General features: G+C 53.7%; 1 protein-coding gene across 6 annotated transcripts in view; it reads left to right on the top strand.

Moving 5' to 3' along the window:
* The window catches only part of TSPAN9 (tetraspanin 9), a 191,286-nt gene that overhangs the window by 112,146 nt on the left and 53,336 nt on the right, over nt 1-25,804 (top strand). The window lies entirely within an intron of this gene.

Below are 25,804 nucleotides of genomic sequence, written 5' to 3'. Positions count from 1 at the left end.
AAATCATTACCCCCCCCCCCCCCTTCATTCATCTTTCTTTCTCCTCAGTGGCTGAATGGAGGCTCCAACTTGCCAGTCTTCCAGGAGAGACTTACTCTACTCCTAGGTGGCTGGCAAAGTTTGCCGCCACCTTCTTCCCCTGTCAGAAACCCATGCTGCAAGTGCCTCCAACTGGGTAACCTGCAGAAATAGGTGTGGGGCCAGAATTTTTAACAGCTGTGACCTTGAGTCGAAGACAGGCACAAGTGTGGATGATTTTCGAGTATCTTCTTGTATTCTTCCTGAATATACAGAAGACAGTCAGCCGCGTTTTGTGGGCATGAGGTGGAGGGGTGGGAGGGATGGTCGAGGTCACTTCCTCTCACTCCTTCAGTGAGTCCCAGGAAGAGGAGAGGAGCCCCTGTCCCAAGCCGGGAGACGCGTTTGCTAGCCTGCAGATTTGCCCCTGAGTGTGGGGCTTGTGTGGGAAAGGAGAGTGTGGAAGGGATACTGCCATCGGGTGGCGGACAGCTGCTTTTGAGGGATTGCAGTGGACTGGGCAGGGAGCGGGCTGGCCATGTGCTCCCACCATGAACACCAGCGAGCCCTCCCAGGCTCCGGGAGCCCCCAAGACTGGAAGGGACAAAGGGAGTGCCCCTATCCTCGGTGAGAGATTATTTTCTAGAGAAGGTGTCAGTGGGTGGGGCAACTTGGAATCGCTCTCTGTTCTCTGTGATTCTGAAGGCCGCGGGCACACACATGTGCATGCGTGCATAAGGAATACAAGTTAGGCAAATTTTAAAACTTCTTAAATTCATATCTCATGGCTTCTTCATCCCAGCTGCTGCCTCTGCCTTTCTTCGCCAGAGCCCCAGCGTCCTCAGCACAGATGTTTGGCTCTGCCCCAGGGCCTGTCCTCCTGCCTGCTGGAGGCTGTCAGCTGCCCAGGGTCCAGAAGGAGCCCTGGGGGCAGGAGAAAGTCATTCACAGTGAAGCTGGGTAGAAGCGGTTGTGCTTTGATGTTCAGCACTCGTGTGAAGTGACCTGCTTTAACTGACAAACTTTTTTGGGTGTGCATGTGGGGTGACTTTTCCCACAGAAGGGAAGAGCTCAGGGCTGGGTGGGAAGAAGACGGGATCTAGTCTTGGTTCTGTGTTAGCTTCTCTTGTGACCTTGGGCAAATCGCTTTATCCCTTAAGCACTGGGTTTCCTTTCTAGTCTGGGGGAGGGGAGGCTATTGTGATGGCCTCCCTCATGTCTGACCTCATTAGTTATGGGACGTCCTGCATCCTTTCCTTCCCTCTGGGGAGGGAGCCCCCTTCCTGGCCTGGGGCACAGGCCGCTGCTTCTCTTTTGAGGAGCCCAGTTTGAGATTGTTTCAGTTGGATTTCCCCAGATGCCTGCCTGGTCTGGGGCCCTCTGGCCACTGCTGTTAGGATGTTATCTGTCCTGTGGTGAGGGTTTTGTGGAAACCGGGGCTGAACCATTGGAATGTCAAGAATGATTTCATGGCCGCCTTTGGGCAGGTGCTCCTGGTCCTCCGACTCATTTGCCAGCATCAGTGTCAGGCAAGTGGTGGTGTGTATTTGGTGCCTGAGATTTACACGAGTGCTGCCTACACTTTTATCGTGGAGTTTCCTTCTCTGCCCTTGTTCATAGTCTCAACCTACCTTTCTGCCTTGCCGAACTCTGCATATCTTACCACTTACTAGAAAGCCCTTGGTGGGGAAGCTCAGGGCCTTGGCCAATACTGCCCACTCAGCAGCCCTCCTCCCCACCCCCACCCCGCCCCCTGCTGGTCAGAGTAGATATAACTGCCTGTGGCTCCTTTCTCCAGCTCCGTCCCTACTTCGTTTCCATCCTCCTCACACCTGGGCACAGGGGTCCTTGCCCTGCACATTGTCGGCATTCATTATAAGTTTGTGAGTGAGTGAATGGACGGCCAGAGTGGTAAATCCACATCTTCCTGCGTGGTAGGGATTCCCGAATCCCCCTTGAGAGGGAAGAGCAGTTAGTTCTCAAACTTGTCTGTGATGAAGGCTCTCCTAGCAACTTAGCTGTGGGGCGACAAGGAACTCTTTTCATCTTCCCTTAAGAACTTGGCAGAGGTTAATGAGCTGATTGATGGAGTGGCTTTCTTTTTTTGGTTATAGTGAGAGAACTTGCTGTCGTTTCCTAATTAGGAGGTACCTACCACACTCTTTTACCAGGCAAGGAGTCTCTCTCTCTGAATCTTTGACTTTTCTGATTACTTGATATTTTCAGAATTCCCGTGACATGCCATGAGCTGGGAGACATTGGATCTCAAAGACCCAGTTCTTTTATGCTAGTCGCTCGTGAGATGATGAAGTAAGACATAGACCTTAGGAAAGGTGGAAAGTTAGCAGAAGAGCAATAGATGCTCGTGTGTGTAAGAGTGTCTGCCAGTGTGTTCCCTGGGAGGCAGACAGGGCGTAACAGGGAGTTAGCCGGGATTTGGGCATGGGGCAGGGCACTGCGCTTTACTGGCAGGCAGGTGCTTGGGCCCGATATGAGAGAGGGAGCAGAGGAAAGAGCCAAGTTGGAAGAGAAAGGGTGAAGGTGTTTAGGCCAAGGGCAGGTGGGCTGGTTGATGAGGCGAGGCAGGACTCCTGGGATACTTCTGTTGCTTTCCAGTGCACACAGGAAGACTGGAGGGGAGTAAGAGGGTAGGGGTGAGGAGGGATGCCGGGCTGGTCAGAGCCTGAGCCCTCTGGGACCCAGAGCAATTGTTAGGACTTATATAGCCATCACTTGTTCTAGTCTCATGGCTCAGATCCCCAAAGGAGGCTTTTCTGAAGCATTAGAGTTGAACCTGAGGCCTGCAATCAATAGAGAGAGATCTTCCTATAGATCCTGGAGCCTACCTGGTAGTTCTCCAAGCCCGCCGCTGGCTGCCGCCACACCCCCTTGCCTTCACACTGCACCCCCTCCCGGGCGGGAGAATCCTGGGTCCTGGCCACTGGGGGGAGCTTCGAGGGTACTGCCATTAGTGAGGTCCTGGGTGACATCACCCGGGGCAGGAGGGAGGCGGGGCTATGCGGCCAGTGCTCCTCCTCCTTACCAAGAAAAAGACGGGTGATTTATAGGCTGCTGGGCGCGCCTGCCTGTTGGGGGCCGGGGTGGCGTCCTGGTTTGCTCCTGGCACCACTGACTTCAACCAGTTGGTGCTAGCCATGTTGGCACCCAGGGCAGCATTTTTGAGGGCCTGAAAGAGATGGTGGGGCTAGGGGAGGGGGAGTCAGTGGTCATGTCAGACTGAGCCCCGTCTCCTCTTCCCCTTCGTACCTCATCCTGATCCTTGGGGCCCTCATCCTGATCCTTGGGGCCCTCATCCTGATCCTTGGGGACCTCATCCTGATCCTTGGGGCCCTCATCCTGATCCTTGGGGCCAAAGAGAAGGCTGGCTTCTTGGTAGCAGGGAGATAGGAGGCCTGACTTGGGACAGCAGTTTCTGTCCACCTGAGGGGCCTGTACACGAGTAATCAAACCCACCCCAGGGTATTCTCCCAGCAGTGGAAAGAAAGCACGGGGCAGCTCCCTCCATCAGCTCCATCCCTGAGTCCTCCCAGGGCCATCTGGTGGAATACCCCAGGGAGAGATGAAGTGAATCAGAGCCCCTCCAGGAGGGCAAAGGAGGCTCAGAGCTTTAAACCCTGAGTAGGGGAGAGAGAGTGTAGGGGTGGGCTTTGGGTGCTGGGGGCCTGTGTCCCCTTCTCAGCACAGCAGATCGTGATCCCAGCCCAGCTCCTCCCAACCCAAATCCAGCTCCTGTCTGATATGGAGGGGACGGGGTAGGCCTGGGGTTGCTGGCATAATTGCCACTCAGGATAATGGTTACTTTTCATGCTTGCCAGCAGAGCTGGCCCATCACTTTAAATCAGGGCTGGCAGAGCAGTGACATTCCGGCTCCACTGGAAAGTCTATTCCTTGTGGATTGCTCCCTTAATAAAGGCCAATTAGCCAAGGAGGCAGTGTTCAGTGTGCCTGCTGGAGCAGGGGAAAGGTTGGGGCAGGGCTGCCATGGGTAGGGTGCCGGGTGGACACCCTGATTAACCTCCCCTAAGTGGGGTCAGGCCTTTGCGGCTTGGCCCCCCGTAGGCCATTCACGTGCCCTCTGGGTGCCAGCAACTTGGTTAAGGCTCTCTAGCCACAACTGAGGCTTACGTTCGTTACTGGCTTGGCTGCATCGTGAGTTCCTCTGTGGGCTCCCTGGTTCCCCGCCGGTCCATGGTGCCCAGGACACGGGTGTGCATACAACCAGTGCTGGATGGCCTGGGTGTCCTACGGAGTCTGTCCTTCTGTCTGGGAAGGGAAGTGGTAAGCGGGCAGAGGGGTCTGAACAGGGTCAAAACAGGTTTGGGACGTGACCTCTCCAAGCAGGAGGCTGGCAGAGCTGGGCAACGGGAGGCATTTAGAGGCTTCCTGAAATGCTCAGGTGTGAGGCATTGGGCTGTCTCCCCAGAGCTCCCTGGCAAGTAGACCTTCCGGGTGGGTCAGGCAGGGCTCTGCTTGGGGAAAGGGGGCTGGTGCTTCGAGACCCCAGAACGTGGCTGTGAGGGAGTGCCAGCTCCGTGTTCACTTCCTTTCCAAAGCATTAAAAATGAAACTTCCTTGTCTTAATATCTATTTTTAAATCATGTCAGAGCCAGCACTGGTGTCAATCAAGAGGGGGCGGGGAGGAAGAGGATAGAAAAGAGAAAGTCCCAGCTGAAACAGGGTGAGCCCTGTTACCATCTTGAGGGAAGGGCCACAGGTCTGCCCTCACTTTGGCTGGCCTGCCAGGGAAGAGCCCAGAAAACACCACCGACCTCTTCTGAGGATGGGGGCCTCGCACTCCCCCTGCCGCGCCTCTGTGTGCCTGGCTGCCCTTGGCTGAACTTGGCAGCAGGCTCTGGGGCTTGCTGGGCTGTTGGGGTCCCGATTGAGCCCATTCACTCATGCCACAACTATTTACTGAATGCCCGCTGCGTGCACAGGAGCCTCCAGTTGGTGAGAACAGGCTGACTGGGCTTGCAGAGGGCAGATCAGCTTTCTCGGGCCAGGAAGTCGCAGAATCGAGAGGTCATCTCGACTGTCCTCCACCAAGCATTTGAACACAGGGCTACCAAGACAGGGGTTAGAGCCGGGTCATCTCCCCCTCCCCAGTGTTCTAGGGAGGGACAGCAGCAGGCCTGGACCCCGCCCCTGGGTGGCCTGACTTGACTTGTCCTTCCCTGTTCCCCTCCCCCCATGCTGGCTGTCCGACTCTCCCTCTCTAGAATGTTTGTGTCCATCAGAAATAAAGGGGAGGGGAATAAAACCAGTCTGAGTTTCCTAGTTTGGAAAAAAGACTTAGTGAATTATGTGTTTTTTTGTTTCTTCTACCGAAAGGTCTGACTGGAGGCACTGTGGCTGTGTGCATTGATTGAGGACCTGCTGTAAGCCAGGCAGGCCCTTGAGCTGCTCAGAGTCCCACGGAGGAGTCAGATAAACGAACAGTTCTAGTTCTGAGCAGTAGGTGCTCAGTCGAGCTACTTGATAGAGTAGTTAATACTGCTCAGTAGACAGAAACAAAGATAACAGAGTAGAGCCAGTGACCCCTGGATTTTGAAGGATGGGTAAGAGTTTGCTGGCTAGATGAGGATGGGGTTCCAGGCACAGGACAAGGGTGGAGAGAGACAGAGACAAGTTGATCCAGAGCCTGTCGCCGGGGAGAGCTTGCAGCCCAGTGGAAGAGACAGAGCCTCCTGTGCACGTGAAATGGGCTGAACCCAGAGCACAGAGGGTGCTGTCAGTCTGGGTGGTGCCAGTTGAGAATGGCTTCCGGGGTGGTGAGTGTGGCGTGGCTTCTGAGGATGAGGTGGCCCTGCCCTGCTGTGAAGTGTGCACCCATGCTTGTGGATGCTCCTGACTTTGTCCCCAGGGCTCGGAGGAAAGGGGTATTTGGTTTTTCCGGCAGTGACCACCATGACAGGTCTTGCTCCATCACTCAGCTGCAGGCTGTTGCTGTAGGTAATCCAGCTTACAGAGATGCCCCTGTCCTTCCCCCCTCCTTCTGGCCTTTCCCTTCCAGCTGCGATATGCCCGCTTATTTGGTTCCAGTTAGGAAGCTTTGAAGCTGAGCTAAACCCGTTGGGCAGAGTTAAGTCTTCTGAGCCAGCTTTGTCCCTGCTCACATTTGAAAGCTAATCTGCCAGCAGAAGTGGTGGGGGGTTGGGGCAGGGACATTACAAGTGGCACGTGGTCCGGAGGGTGAGCAGATCTGCAGCTGGGGGGAGCAGGGCAGGATAGAGGTAGGCTTTTGCCCCCCTACTCTTTCTGTAAGTAGTCACGGGGTTTCAGATGATACCTGAAGTATCTTTTAATGTCATGAGTCTGTGCTTCCATCTGGATGGGCTCTACCTTCTCTTCCTTTGGGCTCCAGCAAGCTTTGAAGGCTCTCAGGACCTGGAGAAGCCCTTGGAAGGGAAGGCTGCAGGGTTTCAGATCTTCTCCCTTGTGTTGGGTGGCTTAGGGCATTGGGGCCTGCAGGGAGGTCCTGTTTTAGTGGCTGTTGGGGAGGTGACTGGCCAAGAAGAACAGAGACATGGCTTCTGCCTTCCGAGAGCTTTCTGTCTGCTCTGAGGGTTTTTCATGAGGGTGTAGACTCAGATTAACCAGATACCTTTTGTACATGAACAGAGGCCATGTCCCCCTGCCCGTTCACCCTCCCTCCCACCTTCCGAACTACTGAGTCAGAGGCCTGTGTTTTGAAGGTTGCCTTACCTCTTGGTGCCTGGATTTCTTCATCCTTGATGGTATCAACTGTCTTCCAGGGCTGCAATGAGGCCCAGATGAGGCTGTAGATGCATTTTGTAGGTATGCTGCTTAGAAGGATGCTGGGAATCCTGGATGCACAGGGAGCCTCTCTCATGGAGTCACACGTCCAGAGGCTTGAGCAACAGTGCTTGGCAGGGCTTTGGAGCCCTTCAAGGGGCCCCACCTGTCTCTTTAGGCTGGGGATTGTTCCAAATGTCTTCTGGTCTTAGGGATATGTGCTAGAAATGGGGATAAATGAGGTTTAGGCAGAGCTGTTGGGACAGAGGATGGGAATGGAAGGCAGTGGGGGAGGGGTGTGGTCTCAGATCCCAGGTCCTGCAGCTGCACCTGCTACCCTGTACATTTACCTCTGGCCTTCCCAGGTGAGGTGGCCCACACCCTGCCCCTGCTTCCCTTTGTTGCTGGTGCGGTGAACCAGGCCGGGAGCAGGGTCCTCATGGGCCTTTGACCGTGGGTGCTGGAAGGGCAGGTCCCTCCCTCTGGCACACTCAGTGTTGGATTCTGCTGGGCAACTTGGCCTGTGACCCAAGCAGACTAATAGACAGGGCATGTGGGGCTCCAGGTCCAGGTCACTTTACCAACCAGAAAAACAGTCACTCAAAATTTTTTTTAAATGTTGGAATATATCATATGTAAATTCATGTAGTTTAAAAAGTTACATAAAGAACATGTACCCACTGTGTAGCTTAAGAAATAAAACACCAGCTATACCCATGAAACCTTTGCATGCCCCTTCCTGAGCGTGCCCCCAACCTGTCCCCTAGAAAGAACCATTATTCTGAAATTTTGTATTAGGTATATTTCTTTGTAGTGTTTCCACATATGTAAGCATCCTTAAACACCACATCATTTGATTTGGCTTGGCTTGTTTTAAAATTTTTGCTAGATGGAATCATCTGGTTTTTGTTGTTGTTATTGTTTAATAGAGAGGGAGCAGCTGGGCACGTGAGTGGGGGGTGGGGCAGAGAAAGAGGGAGGGGGAGAGAATCTTAGGCAGGCTCCATCTCACGACCCTGAGGTCATGACCTGAGCCGAAATCAAGAGTTGGACACCCAACCGACTGAGCCACCCAGGCGCCCCTGAACTTTTTTAAAATTCAGTGTTACGTTTATTGATTCGTTCATGTTGGTATGTGTGGCCAACAGTGACTTACTGTCACTGTTCCATAGTATTCCATTATCATTCTTCTGATGATAAGCATTTTGGATTACTTCCTTCTTTTTAAACATGCTTCTGTGAACATTCCTGTACAAGGCTCCTGGTGTATATATGCAAGGCTTTCTCTAGGACATTGCTTCTGGAAGTATCTTCTGGAAGGAGCAGCTTTTTAACTTCCAGTTCTCAGTCATGGCTCTGCAGTGCATGACCACAACTTTATACTAAGTCTTAATATCTGGTAGGGAAAATCCTCTCATCTGATGCTTTTTCAAGAATGTTTGGCTGTTCTTGGCCTTTTATTCTCAGAAGAGATTTATGCAAACATAAATTTTGGAATCAGTTTGTCTAGTTTCATCAAAAGTCAATCAATCAATCAGTCAACCACTTTTCCCCACCCTCCGCCATGCAAGCCCTGTTGGTAGTTGGACTGGTTTTGCACTGAGTCTGTTGATCAACTTGGGGAGAATTGCTCTTTTTGTATTTCCATTCATGAATATCAGTTGTATTCTGGTCATGTGTTCCTATTCATGGACATGGTATACTTCGTATATTAGGCCTTCTTTAATGTCTTTCTGTAAAGTTTCTTCATGTTCTCCATGAAGGTCTTACACATCTTTTGTTACATAGAGACTTTTGATCTTCTATCCTTTGACACCACCCCACCCTCCCCTCAGAATGCAGCAGAACCCCTGTATGGAGCACCAGGAGGACACCACCAGCCCTTCTAGCCACTCCTCCTTATGGTGTGGTGAAGGCTGGGTAGGTGCTGGGCACTCCCCTAGGTTGCTTTGTTACCTTATCTACTCTCCACAGCACCTGATGTGGAGAGGTAGGATTATTCACATTTTGTCTCAGAGGAGTTGGAAGCTCTGGCAGGTTAGGGATTTTGCCCCAAATCAGAGCTGGAAAGTGACAGAACTGGGATTTGAAGCCAGGCTCAGAGCCCATGTTCTTTCCATGACTGTCTCTGGGAGGTCATCCTAATCCAGCTCCTTCCTCTGCTAACTTTAGATTGTGCTTTTCTTGGATCCGTGCTTCCAATCTGGTGCGGCTCAGCCCTGTAATAACAGGATCAGAGTTACGAATATTTGGATATAACCCATGGACGATTTGTGCCTTCCCTCCACCAGTCCCAGTGCAAAACAGAAACGGGTCAGGAGGTGACCACCTAGTGATCATCAAGGCCTTTCTCCGATTGGGGGATGGTCAGTTGTGTACAGTGTAGGTTTTATGATCTATTTTTGTGCTTGTTATGAGAGAACCCCAGAATGAAGATTGTTTTCTTCACAGCTTCCCAATAGCATGACCCTGCATATTGTGCTATTGAATATTTCAGATTCTGCTTACCTCATCATGGCAGGGTTTACCATATGGCAGGGTTCTAACCATATGGTCCTGCTTTTATGTTTTGTATCTTGCCCCTCCACTCTGCTAGCATCTTCTAGGCACTTTAAATCCTTGCAGCTACCATGAGTGGCCAGTGGTACCTATGTATGGATGAGGACACTGAGGCTAGAGGCATTCATCACCCAAGGCCGAGAGCAGGAGGAGGTGAGTGTGAGGGGCCTTCGTCTTATCTGTGCCTCACTTGCTCGTGATGGGTGCTCAGGAAATGTGTGTTGGTCTGTGGGCTGACTGAACTGCACAGGAATGCTAGGTAAGGGGGCTTGGGCAGGCTCATAATGGGATGCCCCTTGCAGGTGATACCCTTTGACTATGATTGGGGTTTATCTAAAGGAAAGGCTCCATGCTGTGGGGGAGCATACTGGCCCCCACCTGGAATCCCGCTTAGCCAAACAGGACCCGTGCAGCCACACATACTCACTGCCTTGGAAGGCGGCTTTATGACCAATAGCCTTATCACAGCAAGCCCTTGGAGGGTGTCCGCCTGCACAGTGATTCATCAGGGTGCTCTTTCTCACATGCACAACATTGTCCCCGAGGACTCTGGAGAATACTGTTGCCTCCATTGCACTAGTTCCCAGAGATGCTGCAGACTCATGGGGTTTGGTGCCCTGGCCCTTGGCTGGCCATTTTGCCCTGTGATCTGGTTCTGGGTAGGCCCTTGGTGGTGGTATTACTTGGTCACTGCACGATGAGTGATGAGCACTTGGAAAATTTCATTTGTCACTCTACACCTCAGGTTCTCTTCCTTTTGGGGAGTTAGAAATTAAGTGGGATGGTCTGAAAAATGATTTCTGGTGTGAGGGAGAAGTGGAAAGAGCCTGTGAAAGGAAAAGCATGATTAGATTTGTCCTTTGGCAGAAAAGGAGATGAGGGAGCAGGGGTTTAATTGTATTTCTGCCCATGTCAGGGCCTGCAGCTGTGTGTGAGGGGAGCTGCCAGCCACTTCAGAACAGAACCCCAAAATGCAATCCTAATTGGTCATGGCAGGCTTGGTCCCGCGTGCCCAACCAGGGGCTGCATGTGCCGCGTGCTCAAGTGGGGCGGCCCTTCCCACTGCTCGTCCTCCCCCAGGATCAGGGTGGGGGGCGTCCTTTCAGACTTCTCTGGGCCTGGGACCCCATGGTGGCAGAGGAGATATGCTGCTTGCCCGTCGAAGCCAGAAGGGGTGGAGTTGGGGCAGTTGTCAGGGGTCTGTCTCTGTGTGAGGAGTCCGTGGGTGGCACGGATGGTGGGGCTGGTTCCTGAGGGGCTTTATTTCCTTTTCTTCTGCTGGTCTGGTTCTGCACTTGTGTCTTCCCCTTGGGTACCTAAGCTGTGAGTTCTCAGAGCTCCCCCGCACCCCCATACACACACACACAAGCACGGACGTGCAGACAAATACGTATATATGTGCATATGTGTATGCACGTATGTGTATAAGCATACATACAGCACATGTGTATATGTGCATGAATACATAAACATTCAGAAACATTTTCATAGTGTGAATACCTGTGTGTGCGTATTTATACAGTTGACCCTTGAACAACATGGGTTTGAACTATATGGGTCCACTGATATGCACATTTTTTACAGTATAGTACTGTAAATGTGTTTTCTTATGATGTTCTTAACATTTTCTTTTCTCTCACTTTAGTGTAAGAACACAGTATATGATTCATATAACATACAAAATATGTGTTGATCAATTGTTTATTATTGGTAAGAGTTCCAGTCAATGGTAGGCTATTAGTAGTTAAGTTTTGGGGGAGTTAAAAATTACACCCAGTTTTTTTTTGTTTTTACACTTGTATGAAATATATTTCTGTTTAATAATGGCATTTTGTTCTATATGGGTAATATTTCTGTGAAAGAAATTAATAACCACAGTGTGCTGTAACTAATATACTCTGGAAAGACACATGTATAAAAGATCTTCCTAAGAATTCTAGGAGCATATTTGAATATGTACAGTTATATATATGCAGATTCCTGACCCGGGGTGGGGGGTGCGGAATTGGTGTGGTTCGAGGGTCAATTGTGAATGAACATGTAAATTCAGTTAGAGTCCCTCCAAGTGTGTGTGACCATTGGGTATAAGCTGGCATCCCCATTTTCGGCTTCCCGTTTCCAGACGGATTCTGGGCCTTGTAGGTTGCAAGCGCCACACCCCAACCATGGCAAACTCAAGAACACAGATAGAGACCTACCTTTTTATCTCTGTCTGTGACCACAGCCCAGCAGTGTTGTTTGGCATTTGGGGGCAAATGTTTTCACTGGCCTGGCTTTCTTCTACCTTCTCTTGCTGTCTGTACCCCTGTGTTTCTGTCTGCTGATCTTTCAGTATCTGTGAAGAGACAAGGTTAGCTCATGGGCTAGAAAGGAAAGCTGAGCAACAGGGCTAGAAAGGAAAGCTGAGCAACAGGCCACATACAGGGACAGGAACCAGGGACGCTCTTGGTGTCCAGGTAAGCTAATGATGACCTTGGTCACGTTGACTCTGTCCGTTTTTGGCCCCTGGGGCTCACTGCTCAGGAACTGGCTTCCCTGGACAGAGGGTCTGAGGCTGTTTTTGGCCAGGGCTGAGCAGAGCACCTTGACTGACGGGACAGGGCTGTATGCACCGGGAAGGAGGGGGATTCCCCAAAGGAAAACGGGTGCTGACACCAAAAGAAGGGGCAAAAGCAGAAATGGTATATGTCCGCTGAAGGGTTTTGCCTCCCAAATGCCAGATGCCACTGCTGGGATTTGCTCATCCCCCGGAAGTATCCTCCTCACCTCCTGGGGAGAGAGGTCAGGAGCAGATGGGGAGGCTGAGATCCCCCCCTGCCCCCGCCGCCATCCAGCGGCTCAGGCCATGTTTGCCCGGCCACCATGCCTGCCTCTGGGGGCGAGATTTGGCAGCCTTGGTGCACCTCTGATCTGCTCTGTGCCTGGCTGGGCCATCTGGGTATGTCTGAGTTGCTCAGGGATAGATTTTCCAGCTTCCCCAGAGCCAAGACAGCTTCGGGGCATCTCCCAGCAAGCCATGTGTCTAGATTCCAGCGTGTCGCCCCTTCCCACACCCTGTCCTGGTGACTGCTGCTGGACCTGCCGACGCTCCAGGGGGTGTGTGGTCTGGTGCTGCTGCCTTGTCAGCCCTGGCCTGGAGCTGCCCGACATTCGTCAGTCCTGAGTTTCCGAATTCCCAAAAATGGGTCCTCAGTGATCAGCCAGGAGTCCTGAGTTGTGTTCATGGTTCGCTGACCCCACGCTGTGGGCTGGAGGGGAACAAGAGCCCACCACGTCCCTGCTCTCAAGACACACGCAGTCTCACCGGGAAGAGCCGACTGTGGCCCAAAGTGGTGCAGTGTAGCGTGCCCGGGGCGCCCACGTATGCAGCCAGCCTCTCCAAGGTTAGCGCATTTTACAGACATCCTCTGTGTCCGACCCACAGGCTCCTCATCCAGGCTGCTGAGGCAGTGGAGATCGCGTTGAGTAAGTCAGGGTTCCTGTGCACGGCCTCTCACACGTAGCGGGCACTTATGAACAGCCCACGTTAGTCCATGATCTAGTGTGTTTCCCATTTGCCTTGGCTGCCCGGGAGCATGAACGGTGGCAGCACCAAGCAGCTAGGGGGGAGGGCCAGGCGGACAGGGAAGGCTGTGTGCAAGAGGCAGGACTTGAGCTGATCCTTGACAAAAGAGTGGTATTTCGCCACGTGGGGAGGAGGAGGCACAGCCTTCCGGGTGTGCCTGAACGTGGGGAGAAGGGGAGCCAGAGGTCAGCAGGATGAGCAGCTGGCGGAGGACCTTGCAGTCAGGCTCACCGCGGCGGTGCGTACAGACCTGATGACTGAGACAAGCGTGGAGGACGAGGTGGTCCTTCGACAGGTGCACGTCGGGGTGGGTGCCTCTCGGGGACGGGAGAGAACAGCGCATACTGAGTAGCTGCCGTGCCCCAGCATGACGCTCAGTGCTCTCCTGACTGTGGAAGGCAGCGTCTGCCTGGCCCTGCCCAGCACGTGCCATCTGTCTCTGAGCAGAGCGGGCTTGATGGAGGAGGCAGGCTCTCGGGCAGTATTTGAGGGCAAAGAGGAGAGGGCCCGAGGACCCAGAGGATGGAAGATGTACAGCTGGGGAGAAGGCAGGGAAGGGGGAGAAGGCAGTCAGGTAAAGGGGTTCTGGACAAGCAGAGGGGGGATGGGGAGGATGGAGGAGGTGGCGGCAGGAAAAATGAGGTGATATTTGAAGCCAGGGAGAGGGGCTGATACAGAGGGTTTTGAACCAGATTGTGGTGGGCAAGGAATCACTTCAGTAGAGCAGTTTGCTGGCCATCGAGGACCCCTTTGATGACAGCACTTTGGGTGGTACCTGGCAGAGCGTTAGAGACTTCCGGGTGGAATCCGGTCTGCGTAGGTAGCACCCTGGGGTTTGGAGAACATGTTGAGCCTGGCCTGGGCTGGGCTGGCAGGGGGATTGAAGGAGATTACAGTGGCTGGCGGAAGGATCCGGAACCTTCTGTGCTCCATCCAGTGTGGAGCAGCCCCCAGTGTGTTCTCTCTGGGAGGTCGGGTGTGCTTTGAGGCCTGACTGTGCCCCCCCACCCACCCACTCAAGGGAGGCTTCCCCTGCCTGTGGGCAAGAGCTCATGGGACCCAAATCAGAGTGACAGCTTGTCAGGCCGATGAGCCTGGGTTCTGGGCCAGAGCTCTGTGATGTCTGAGCCATTTAGGACACCCATCATGACCGGTGCCTGGGGCCTGGGGGCCTGGTGGGGAGGAGATTGGGGGACCATCAGGAGGGCGGGGAGAAGGAACGTTGATGCTGTCGGAAGAGCTGAGCGCACAAGGTGCTTGGTTTGTTACCATTTATGGCAGCCAAAGAGAAGGGCGCGAGGCCCCCATTCCCTCCCCTCTCTGCCGCAAGCCCCCCTTCGTCTGCCCCTTTCTCAGCCTGCCTGGTGGGAGGAGGGGAGTCTGTGTGAAAAGTGCATGGTTCATAAAAAGCCGCTCTATAGAGGGTGGCGGGTCTGAATCAGGAGCTGTAGGAGGAAGACAGACAAGATTCTCAGCGTTGCTGATTTGTTTTCTCTCTTCCTTCTTGACCAGGGCTCTTCAGAACTTGTTGGGGTTGGGAGGCAGGGTGGGTTGAATGGCCCCTCCAGCAGCCTGAGAATTCTGCTGTGCCCAGTCATGGTTCCTGCATTTTCTCCCCATTTCTAGAAAGGCAGGAATCCCGCTTTTCATGCAAGCCATACACCAGCGAATTCTGCTTGGGATCAAGGGGGCAGAGTGGGAAAGAGCAGGGGATGGGTCACAGACACCCGAGTTCTGAGTTCCAGCTGTGTTGCTAACTGGCTGTGTGACGCTGGACAAGTCACTTCCTTTCTCTGGGCCTAAGTGTCCACATCTGGACAGTGATAGACTTGGACCAGCCCATCTCTAAGGTCCCTTTGGGCTCTGACATCCTGTGATTTTATACATTTCTTTTTCTCCCTTTGTGTTTTCAAAGAGCTGGTGATTCTTGAGATACCTTATCTTCCTTTCCTTGTGGTAGCCTTGGTAGAGTGAGGGACCAGGGAGGGTTCCTTCACATCTTACAAGTGGGGAAACTGAGGCCAGAGTGAGGGAGGACCCACTGAGCAGGGCTGGGTGTGTCCATGGTGTGCTGGAACTCACTGCCTGAACCTCACAAAACTGCCCCAGATTCTGCTCCGCCCGAGGCTTATGTGCTGGCAGCTAGCGGGCAGCTCTGCCCTGGGGCTGGGTGTGGGCACAGGGGCTCCCGGGTTCCAGACTGAACGTTCCCCACTGGGCTTTGGCTCCTTGGACCTTGGTTTCCCTGCTCAGTGGCAGGGAGAGAATCTCCCCTGCTCCCCATTTCCTGCTTCAGAGTCATGGCTGGGTCTGAGAAAGAGATGGCGACAGCCACAACAGCAGGCTGGTTTTGCCTGCCCGCCACCCCCACCCCTGCCTGAGAGGGCTGTCACCCGCTAAGCAGGTAATGAGGGGTGGGCCGCTTTATTAAGCACCCTTACCAGGGGAGAGGAGCTCAGCACCTTGTTTGACACACAGAACTGTTTCAGCTCCCTTCCTATCGTTAGAAGCCTTAATTACGATTGTTCCAATTCCGCCCTCCAGCATTCATCATTAGGAAGAGCTTTCTTTTCCCTTCCTGCGTTCCCCCAATCCCCTGAGCAGTGTCTTCGCTGTTCCCTTGCACTACAATGCCTCCCACCTCTGTCTCTCCCCTCTCCTCCACCTACCTCTATCTGGGGCAGTCCCAGCACCAGCCGCCTCCCTGTCCTCTGGCCCTGTCTTGTGCCCCCAGCTGCCACCCTTTGAGAAAACAAACACTCCCCTACCGAACCCCACCAAACACAAGGCTCCAAGCTGAGGAGGCTTTCCCTTCAAGGGGCCTCTTAATCGTGAATTCAGGAACCTGCCTGCCCCTCTCCGTGTGTTCATGAGGATCAGCAGGGTGGGTGTCATCAACTGGAGAGCACGCACACATTAACTGGGAGCTCGTTTTCTACTTTGGGGGCTCTTCGCCATTGCTGGCTGCACCTCCCCTTCCGGCCCCGAGCCCCTGGGTCTGTTTTTTCTCTGACTTTGTTTGAAGGACCCTTGTCTGGGGCTGGGGGTGTGGGGACAGAAAGAGCCTTGACCAGGAGTGTGGGTCCCCCTCACAGCTCTGCCGTGGCCCCCCTGTGAGGATCTTGGACTTCATTTTCTCATCTGTACAATGGGGATGCACCTCAATACTTGGCTGGCCAACCTGGAGGAATTGTCAGGAGGATGCATTGAGATAGGGTGTTCATGAACATTCTCCAAAGTCTGTGAAGGGCGATGCTAGTGTAAATTGTTTTTCTTTTCCTGAGTCCCATCGTTCTCCATTTCTGTGTCTGCCATCACCTCTCTGCTTTCCTGTTTCGGAGTGTGCCGTAAAGCTGCACGGTCGTTTCTGCCCTGAGGTGTTTCTCCGTCCAGGCGGCCACTGTAAGTGTGTGACTAAGTATGTGCTTTCGGCTCCTGCAGGCTACCTACCGAGGTACCCCCCCATGGTTGGCACCCCAGCAAAGCCCACTCGTGGCTGTCCAGGAAGTGTGGTGGTGGTGGGGGGCCCCTCCTTTATCTCCAGTGGCCCCCAAGTTCTGCGGTGGGTCAGTGGGGGAGAAAATGGGTTGGCTGGGTAGCAACTACATATGCCTCTCCAGATACATCTAGGACTGCTCTGTCTGGCTTGTTTAGGCTCATTCCTTCTGTCACGGGTTTACTAAGATGACCTGTATCTCAAGATCACAGAGAGCTGGTTTCATTTTCCCAGTGGCTGATGCATCTGCCCCACTGTCTACTCTACCCCCAGCTCCCCTCCAAGGAAGAATCCTATGCTGGGGGTAACCTCCAGGGAGGCCCTTCCTCCCTGGGTCCCTAGGACTGGTCTCTGAGCTGAGCCGGTAAGTCTGGTGCTTTGATTGACAGGAGTTTGAGCAAATTTGCTTGCTTGGGTTTATCTGCCCTGTGGGGATACTCAAGCCGGGCCAATCATCCTCTGAGGGACAAAACTGGCTGGTTTCTGCTCTAACCATGGAGATGTGCAAGTAGGTTTTGGGGGCAGGGCACTGAACTGAGCTCTCACATTTGCCCACATCACAGTGGATGCATACTGAGGAAATGAACGGCCCCTTTCCTTCCCCCCCAGAGATGGGGGACATACCCACCCTGGACACTCAGCCTGGTGAAGGTGCATCTGTCTGGAGGCTGGGGTCTGGACAGGATGAGCTGGAGGACTTTTCCAGCTTCAGTCCTCCCCATGATCAGTATTTTATACTGTCTCTGAGGCACCTGAGGAACATCGTCTCCTCAGGGAGGTTTGCCAGAGTGTCAACAGCCTTATTTTGCTTGCGGGGAGACTGACTTGTAGAGAGAGAAGGTGTTTTTTGAGGGTCCTGGTCACACGGGGAATGAATGAAGCCTGCTTGGCTGTAGTGGAACGTACTGGAACGCAGAATGCCTGAGTGGGCATGGAAGCCAATTTGTATTAGGTGTTGTCAGGAGGTAGCCTGGCTCCCAGGCTCTGTGGATCCTTCTGTGCTTCCCAAGAAAGTCCACTGTGGGCTGGTTTCTCCACAGAACTACAGGCATCCTTGGAAAGTGTGAACCTCCTTTGCCAAGGCCCTGACCTCCAGCCTTTAGACATAGACACCCATGGCCCCTAGCTTCAGTGGGTTCTGGGGATCTGTCTGGACATACCGCAGGCTAGGGCTGCCAGAATGGGCTTCTGAATATGGTTGGAAAGGGCCTGGGGAAGGAGAGGGGGATGGGCCGGAGGCGGGCTGAGAGACACCTTTGGGAGGGCAACCTGTTGCCTTGCTATTTATATTTAATTAGCTGGGGTATTTTTCCTTGTCTTTCTCTGTTTGGGGTTCCCAAACTTGTCTTTGTAACTGTCTCCCTTCAGGGAGATAACTTAAGTAGAGGAGTTTTCCATGCTGCCCCTGACCCGATGCCCCCTGACATGGAATGCCAGGACTGAGGAGGCAGGGCAGACCTGGGGAGCCCTTCTGGGGAGGCCATCGTGGATCCCGGTGATGTCCACTGACTCTGTTGGGGGTTGGGCTTAGCTCTTGCCTTCTAGGTGATGGGAGAAGCGGTGGGGAGGGGGTGGGGGGGTGGAAGCAACCCCACCACACCCCGCACCTGATTTCTCTGAAGTCTGTCTGCATCATTGAGGCAGTGGTGAGGGGCCCTGGTGTGGGTGGGTGGCCTGGTGTTTGAGAGGAGAGTGAGGGGTGAGCCTTGGCTCCAGACGTTGTGCTGTTGTGCAGACACATTTCTCTCCCTCGTGCCAGGAAATTGGAAGAGGGTTTTTCCTTTGAGAGGGGAGAAGAAGATCAGAAGCCACGGAGACGGACTTCCCCTGGCTTTAGCTGTCCCTCTCTGCATCCCTGTAGCCACCCTGCACTCCTGCCCCCTCCCTTCTCCCCGGGCTCCTCTAGCTGTCTGGTTTGCGAAGTGAAAGGTGGGATGGTGGCAAGGACATTGGCTTTAGAGACAGACAGTGGGCTTGACTCTCAGCATCACTGCATCTGGTTGCAGGAACCTGGCCAAGGTGCTTAATTAACTCTTAGAGCCTTGACCTCCTCATCTGTAAAATGGGAGAATAATAGAGCTACTTTCTAGGTTGGCTCAAAGAGTAATAGACACACCGTATGAAGAGGGTTCAGCCCATTGTATGGCAAATGGCGGATGCCTTCGGGTCAGGTGAGGTGTGCACAGGCAGGTGTGGCTGCTGGCTCCTTGGTAGGGCGAGATGGGGAACACGTGTTCAGAATTAGAGTGGGGGTGCCTGGTTTCTGTTCTCAGCCCTCACTTCCTCGGCTGGGCCCACTTTCTCTAGGCTTTGTTTTGGCTTTCACCTCAGCAGAATGAGGCGAGTCATTGTGTCCCTCCTCCCCCTTTCCCCAGCCTCCTGCGGGGCAGGGAGAGCCGGACAGATGAGGAATGAGCTCCCAGCCCCTGAGTGCTTGGAAATCTCAGCCGGAGATGGGGGAGGAAATCGAAGGTGGGCTCTTCTATGCTTTTAGGATGCTCTCTAGGGACTCTGTGTTTAAACTAGGGTTGAAACCTCTTACTGAGCTCTGAAAAGAAGGGCCTGGAGGAGGCCCCTGGGACCTGCATTAGCCAGACCAGCCAGGGACCTGGGGGGGCAGAGATGTCCCACCTGGCCTTGCTGGCAGGGCTGAGGCGTGTCTGTGGGGAGACTGGGTGTCCCACGTGGGCCGTGGCAGAGACACAGTGAAAGACAAAAGCAGAACCTGAGCAGGGAGGAGGAGAGGAAAAGGAATGGGGGGAAGAAAGGAGAAGGTGCAGGGACAGCTGGTGGGGCGGGGCGGATGCTGGCAGAGCGCCTCAGGTAGCCAGCACCAGGGGCTGAGCCTCCCTGGTCCCTTCCTCTCCACAGTGATTAAGACATCACCAGCTGCCTGTGTTCTTAGCTCCGCTGGCTCTCCACTGCCAATAACAAATGCATCTGGCTGGAATCTGGGTCATTAAAAAAACAACCTGATATTTCTCTTCTTCCTTCAGCCCCCGACAATCCGTGTCCTGGAATATAGCCAGGACCCCCAAAGGAGGGGTCCAGAGGTACAGGGAGCCAGGGTGGACGCACTGGCTGTCAGGGCCACTCAGCTAGACAGACCGCCACGCTTGCTGGCTGTCTGGATTCTGTTGTGGTGAATGTAGGCCTTCAATGGAGAGTGATGGGCTGGGGATGGGGGTTTTACAGGTGGTTTTTTCCTTCCTGTTGGCAGGCCGGGGGTGGGGGGGAGCGGATAACATAGTGGCTGCGGTGAGGACACCAGCTCAGAGTCGCAGCCTTGGGTTTGATGGTGATCTAGTGAGATTCCTTAGCCGCTCCAGGCTCACTTTGTTTCCACCGTGAATGACGACAGTGACGCACAACCTACCCCGGGGGTGGTTGCGTGGGGTTTTCGGGGGGTGTCCCAGCACAGCACGCAAGGAAGGATAGCTCTGGCTCAGTTTGCCATCCTGATCATGTTGCCTCTGTGGAGTAGCACCTCCGGAGGGAGCTACGTTGACTCCACCACGATGCCCTGTGTTGAGCTGGGCACCTGACCAAGACTGACCCATGGGAGAACAGACAGAGAGGTGTCCATGCCTCTCGTGCCAGGAGCAAAGGACCAGCTGGACAGGTAGCTCTCCTAAACGGAGACCTCTTTTAAGACTGTAAAGGTTTGTTTGTACATTGCGCTCTGGGTTTACGAATACAGATGCTTAGGGACAAGTAGAGGGAAGGTGGAAAGGATGATTTACACAGAGGGAATAAATCAAGGAAGTTTCTTGGGATCGGCCTGAATTCTAGTTATCTGCAGCTTCCACTTGTGGGATCTTACCTGTGTTGGGCCCTGGTCCGAGCACCTCCCCTCTGTGGTCCCTTGTCTGGTAGATTCCAGAGGCTCCCTTGCTCCTAACCACTATATAGGCTTCCCCCGCTATCCAAAAGTAGCGCCTTCCTGTGAAACTTTTCACAGGCGGAAATGGCATAAAGTGGAGAAGCGGTTACCATTAATTTATATGGAAATACTTTCTGAGCATTCCCAGATGCAAAAAATAACCTCTCTTAGGCTTTTCTGATACCTTAGGACACATCTTGCTAACGGATGCACAAAGTAAATGGGGATAAAGCACAGATGCTCACAGATAGCATTCAAAGCTCTACCGAGATGCTGAGTGTGGTTCCCTGGGGATGGAGCTCGGCGGGGTCCCTCTCCCGGCTCCCGTGTGCACTGCCTCTAGGATGGCTGGCTGCAAGACGAACCCTGAATGCTATTTTAATTTTTTTTTTTTTTTTTTTGGTAAAAGCGAAAATCCTCTTTGGATTTCTTTCAGTTAGCGAAAATAGGTACTGATGTAGGTCTTGCGTAAAAGCAAAATGGCACGCTGAGGACTTTCAAAAAGCAGGGGCTACCTAAATTGCCCTTTTCTGTTCCAGGCTGGTAATAGCCCAAGGAGTGTGACTTTGGGTAAAGCCGTCAGGGTTGGCAAGGTCCTGGGGGTCAATCCAGGTGTTCTCCAGTGGGTGTGGGGTGGCTGGGTGGCACCTCGCTGGTAGACTGCAGGTCTCATGGATGGGAACCAACGTGGCAGGTGCCCCTACCCCAGGACCCAAGTCTCACTTCATCCGTCCCTCCAGCAGCACGCCCAGAGCTATGTCACGGAGCAGCTCAGCACATGTTGGCTGGGGTGCCTCTCTGGAGTAGGCAGAGGTGATGCTTTTGGTGATCACGCTGAACCTGGGGCGTTTCCTGGGGAGTGGGGAGCTTGGGGGCTGTCTGCAGAATGATCTGATATTGAGGTGTTTTCCTTGGACTGGCACGAGGGCCCAAGTACAGAGACTTAGCCCTGTTGTCCTGGCCTGTGGGGGCCGTTCCTGGTCTGCCTGGTGGGGCTGTCTCAATGTGAGGCCAGGGTGCCACACCAAGCCACCAGCAGAGGGGCCTCAGTTGGGAAGGCAGGCCATTTCTGGGTTCTGCCCTTCAAAGGGCAGGGCCCTGCTGGTCATAGATCTTAGATGAGGGATGCACTGGTCTTTTCCCAGGAGATTGTTCCTGACTCTGGAGCCATTCTTCACCTGGTGCTCTTTTCTGAAGATTCAAAGAGATATTTCAAGTCACCTTTTATGGCTCTGGGACAGGAGAGCCCTGGAGACTTGGCATCAGGTCGACCTTTGGCAAGCGTACTGGCTCTTGGTGGGTGGGGGAGGGGAGAGAGAAGCCCTGGAGACATGGGGACCAGTTCATCACCCTCAGCACACAGGGCTTTCCAGGGCTCCCTTGCCTGCCGGTGATTGGGAGGATGCCCTCTTGTTAGGACCACTTCCTAGATTTTTCACTCTATCCTTAATAGCTCTTTTCCCTTGTTTGTTGTTTCCTTGATTCATTCGTTCAAATACCTCCTGTGCCAGGAAAGACAAAAACAGGGCTGGAACACAGTCCCTACCTTTCACAGTAGATTGCCTTGACATATTGAGACATTATTTTGTATTAAAGGGAAATCTTAAAGATATCTGAGCACCTAATTGAAGCCTGTCTTTTGACATGGTACAATGTGTTGTTTAAAGACCCCTGAATGAGAGTGTACTGGAAAGAGAATGAGCAGCTGTCTTAGGTGCTCTGTTGTGAACACATTTCCTTGCAGCTGGGCGGGGTTCTCCACTGTCTTTTCCTGACAGTTCTTCCGGTAACAGTAGTGAACTTCTCCTGTGCCCAAGGCACAGCCTGGGCTCGGCTCTGCCAGGATGCAGAAGGGAGGGGCAAGGCCGTGACTGCCCTGGGAAGAGGAGGGTGTGTGAATGGGCGTCCCCACTGCTTGCCCCTAGGGCCCTGGCCCCGTCCCAGGTGAGGCCCGTTTGGCTTTGGTATAACTTGTCCTTCCAGAGTCAGCAGCAACAGTGACTGGCAGGCTCCAAAGCCCTACCCAGGCTGGACTATGATGGTGGCAAAGGGGTGGGTGTCAGATTCTTCCTGGGCATTTACCAGCACAAGTCTCCAAGCCCAAGCCTTTCCCCTTGCCAGGATAATAGTCACCCCCCCACCCCGCCCCCAGCACCCCATGGATCTGTATCTGGGAAGAGTCACAGGGGTCTTAGCTCTTGGCCACATCTCCTGGGCCTGATGCCACCAAGGTGATCTTGATCAGATCATGTGTGGGGTCCCGTGTGATGGATGGCTCATTTTGTGTCTTGGCTCTGGAGGCCCACGTTCCTGCCAAGAGCATGCCAGATCCAAGGCCCTTTCTCTAGTGGGTCCTCAAGAAATATTAATTGGGAGTGAGGACAAGAGAGTCAAGTTCACTAGAGCTGGCCTCTGGGTCCTTGTTCTCCCACAATTTATAGTTCTCTCCTTAAATCATCCCCAGGTGTCATGCTGGGACACAGGACCAACCAACTTCTCCGCACTGTGGGTTTTGTCCTACAGCTGAGAGCAGAGGGGGCCTTATCACAACTCGGGCTCTTTGGACCTGGGGAGCTGCCACCGGAGATGCACGTGGAGGCCAAGGCCGACAGATGGGTGGGGTCTGGGCAGGGGACTGCTGGCCCACCTGGCTGAGATGGAACTGCAGGGGCCCAGTGCCCGAGCTGCCCTCCCCCTGTCTATTAACTCCCCATTAGCATGCGGCACCGGCGTTGCCTCAAACAGTTTGATTTATGCCACCGAGGTTTTGCTTACAAATTAGAAGCCGCTATTGTGCTAAGTCGGCTTTAAAATCGATGCAGAGTAATTGCAGTACACGAGTAGTTGGACGACATTAACATGAGAAATGTGCTGTAGTCGTCATCCTTGGAACAAACATGACCAATTACAGTGCAATCCCGAGCCCTTTCCCCGGCTAATTTGAACACAGCTCAGTGCCAAGCCTTCCCCCAGCGTGGGCAGCCCTGGGTGGAGACATGTCCTGAGTGGATTTGTCGGGAGCGGGGCTGGGAGTGATAGTGTTGACGTCCCATGGAGGTGTGGGGCGGGGACCTTGTTTGCTTCATTGCCTGTTCCGAACCTCCTGGCTTTCGTGGCGTGTTTTCTATGTGGTTTGCTGCCATGATGCTTTCGGCCTGGGGTAACAGCTCTAAGTAACATCCCTTCGTGGATGTAGTACGTGCGCGCACGTGTGTGTGTGTGTGTGTGTGTGTCCTGCCTTAGAGTAAAACAAAGTGCTTGTGAGGCTCGCTGATCACTTTGCACCCTGCCTCCCTACTGGTTCCTATCGTCACTCCTGTCTCCTCCCCTGTAAAATGGGGAGACGGCACTGCTTTCGCACTGGGATCAAATATTGGGAGAGACAACAGGAGCGCGAGAGCAGGAACACTGGAGTGTGGATCTGGTGGTGGCGGCAGCCGTGGCTTGTTAGGAGAATGATTTACCCAGTGGCCGATGGGGCGGCCAGCCACCAGGATGGTTCTTAGCCTTCTCTGCACAGTGGAGTCGCACAGTGGATTTCAAACAAGATACTGATGCTGGCTTCCATCTTCAGAAACTTTTGTTTATTCGGGCTGACGTATGCCCCGGACATCTGGATATTGGAAGACCCCCCAAAGGATTCATAGGTGTAGCCAAGGCTGAAAACTGCTGTCTGTCCATCTCTCTCTCTTCAGACAGGTGTGTGCTTCTTTAGGTAGGACCCATACTGATCATTGTTAAAGGTCTCTGGAGGAAGGAAAGAAAGGTTTTCTAACTGACAGGAAGTTCTTCCATCTAACCAGAAGCCCCATTGCTTCACATTCTACCTGCCCACTCCTCCCTTAGCTGAATGTGCGTACCTGGCCCCTCCATTGCTCTGTATGGCAGGTATCGGGCAGCACTGTCCTTGGTGGGAGCATCTGCTTTTCCCTGGGACTCTTGCTGACTTATACATGGGACAGTGAGGCTTTCTACTGGGAGTGCCTCACTGAGGATTGTCCTGCTCTCCTAGGCCGTGTGCTTGTCACCTTCGCAAACTAATGAGGTATGGAGTTCAGAGCCCTCGAAGTCCACAGGGTAAGGGAGGGAAAGAGCCCAGTGAGTCCAATCCTCTCTTTTTATACACGAGGAAGTGAGGACCCAGAGAAGGAAAGGCACTTGGCCTGTGGATCATAGCAAGTTGCGGGCAGAGGCAGGACTAGAACCTCAGGCCCAGGCTCCTATTCAGGGCTATTTTCCTTCATTGTCCCAGCCCCAGCTGTGGCGAAGTGATCCCTGGACCCCGTCTCCGGGGAGGCTGTACCCAGGGAGGCAGGATCCGTGTGCATGGCTCCGATCAGCCCTGCGTCTGAGACAAGGCTGAGTGCCTGCTCACTCCCAGACACACGCATTGCGCCAGGATGGCCACGTGATGGGCTGGGGGAATGACAGCTGTCGGGTCTGGTTTGACGTCAGTGCAGGCCCCCTGACAGATTCCCCAGTTCTGTCAGCTTCGCTGTAGCAGCATGCTTCCTGTTTGGTGAAAGCAGGTCTGTCTTACATCAGCCCACTGGGCGGGTGGGAGTGGCAGCTGGGGGAGCAGAGTGATGGTCAAGATTACAAGGCGGCCATGGGGAGTGATGCTCATCCCCTGCCTGATGTGGCAGTCAGGGCCTCAGAAATCATTTGCCATTGCTCAATCATGACTGAATGTGAGCGTCACCTTTTCGTAGTCTTGTGCCGGGCACCCAGCCTAAAGTTGGGGACTCTGGGAATAATATGTTCATCTGCACCCAAAGTGAAGGGAGGTGAGTGACTTCAGGCCTGATGGGGCTTTGTCTTCTGGCATCTTGGACCTTCCCCAGCCTGCAGGCCTACCCAGTAGGAAGGGAGTCTGGGTGGGGGAGGCCAGCAGCTCCTCCCGCACCTTCCCTTGAAGTGCGGGCAAGGTGGTGGGCAGGACGTCACACCCGAGAGGAGACGGGCCTGGCAGCCCCAGGCAGAGAAGTAGTCACGTGTGCAGCACTGGTCTGGGGGCAGTTGGCTGGCAGCTGCAAGCAAGGCAGGGCCCTGTGGGATGTTGGCCCGTTGTTGCCTCCTCATGAGAAGATGAGCAATGTCTCCCTGCACATTGCCTGACTCATGCTTGGTTCCGGAGCTTTAAAAAGGTGGGAAAACAGCCCCCTCCCCTCTACAATAACAGGAAGACAGGGGCAGAGAGATTGCTTTAAGTCTGGGGAAGCAGGGTGGGTTGTTTTCAAATAAGTTATGCTCATCAGGGGGACTGCTACCCCCTGCTACCTCCTGCTACCAGGCTAGTCCTTAGTCCCAGGCCACCAGGCTGAATCCCTGGGAGAGGTGGGCAAGTTCTTTCTAGCTGGGAGAACAAGCCCGTGCCTGGGGGACCAGAGGGATGTTTTTCTGTGCTCCTTCCTGATGGGCCAGGTGGGGAGCCAGCTAGGAACTGGTTTTCATTTCTTCTGATCGCAGTAAACCACGGCAGGCCCATCAGCGTGGATGGGGGACA

Source organism: Mirounga leonina, unplaced genomic scaffold (assembly GCF_011800145.1).
Source record: "Mirounga leonina isolate KUSES-001 unplaced genomic scaffold, KU_Mleo_1.0 Mir_201, whole genome shotgun sequence".
Taxonomy (NCBI): domain Eukaryota; kingdom Metazoa; phylum Chordata; class Mammalia; order Carnivora; family Phocidae; genus Mirounga; species Mirounga leonina.
This window is presented reverse-complemented; position numbering and strand designations above follow the sequence as displayed.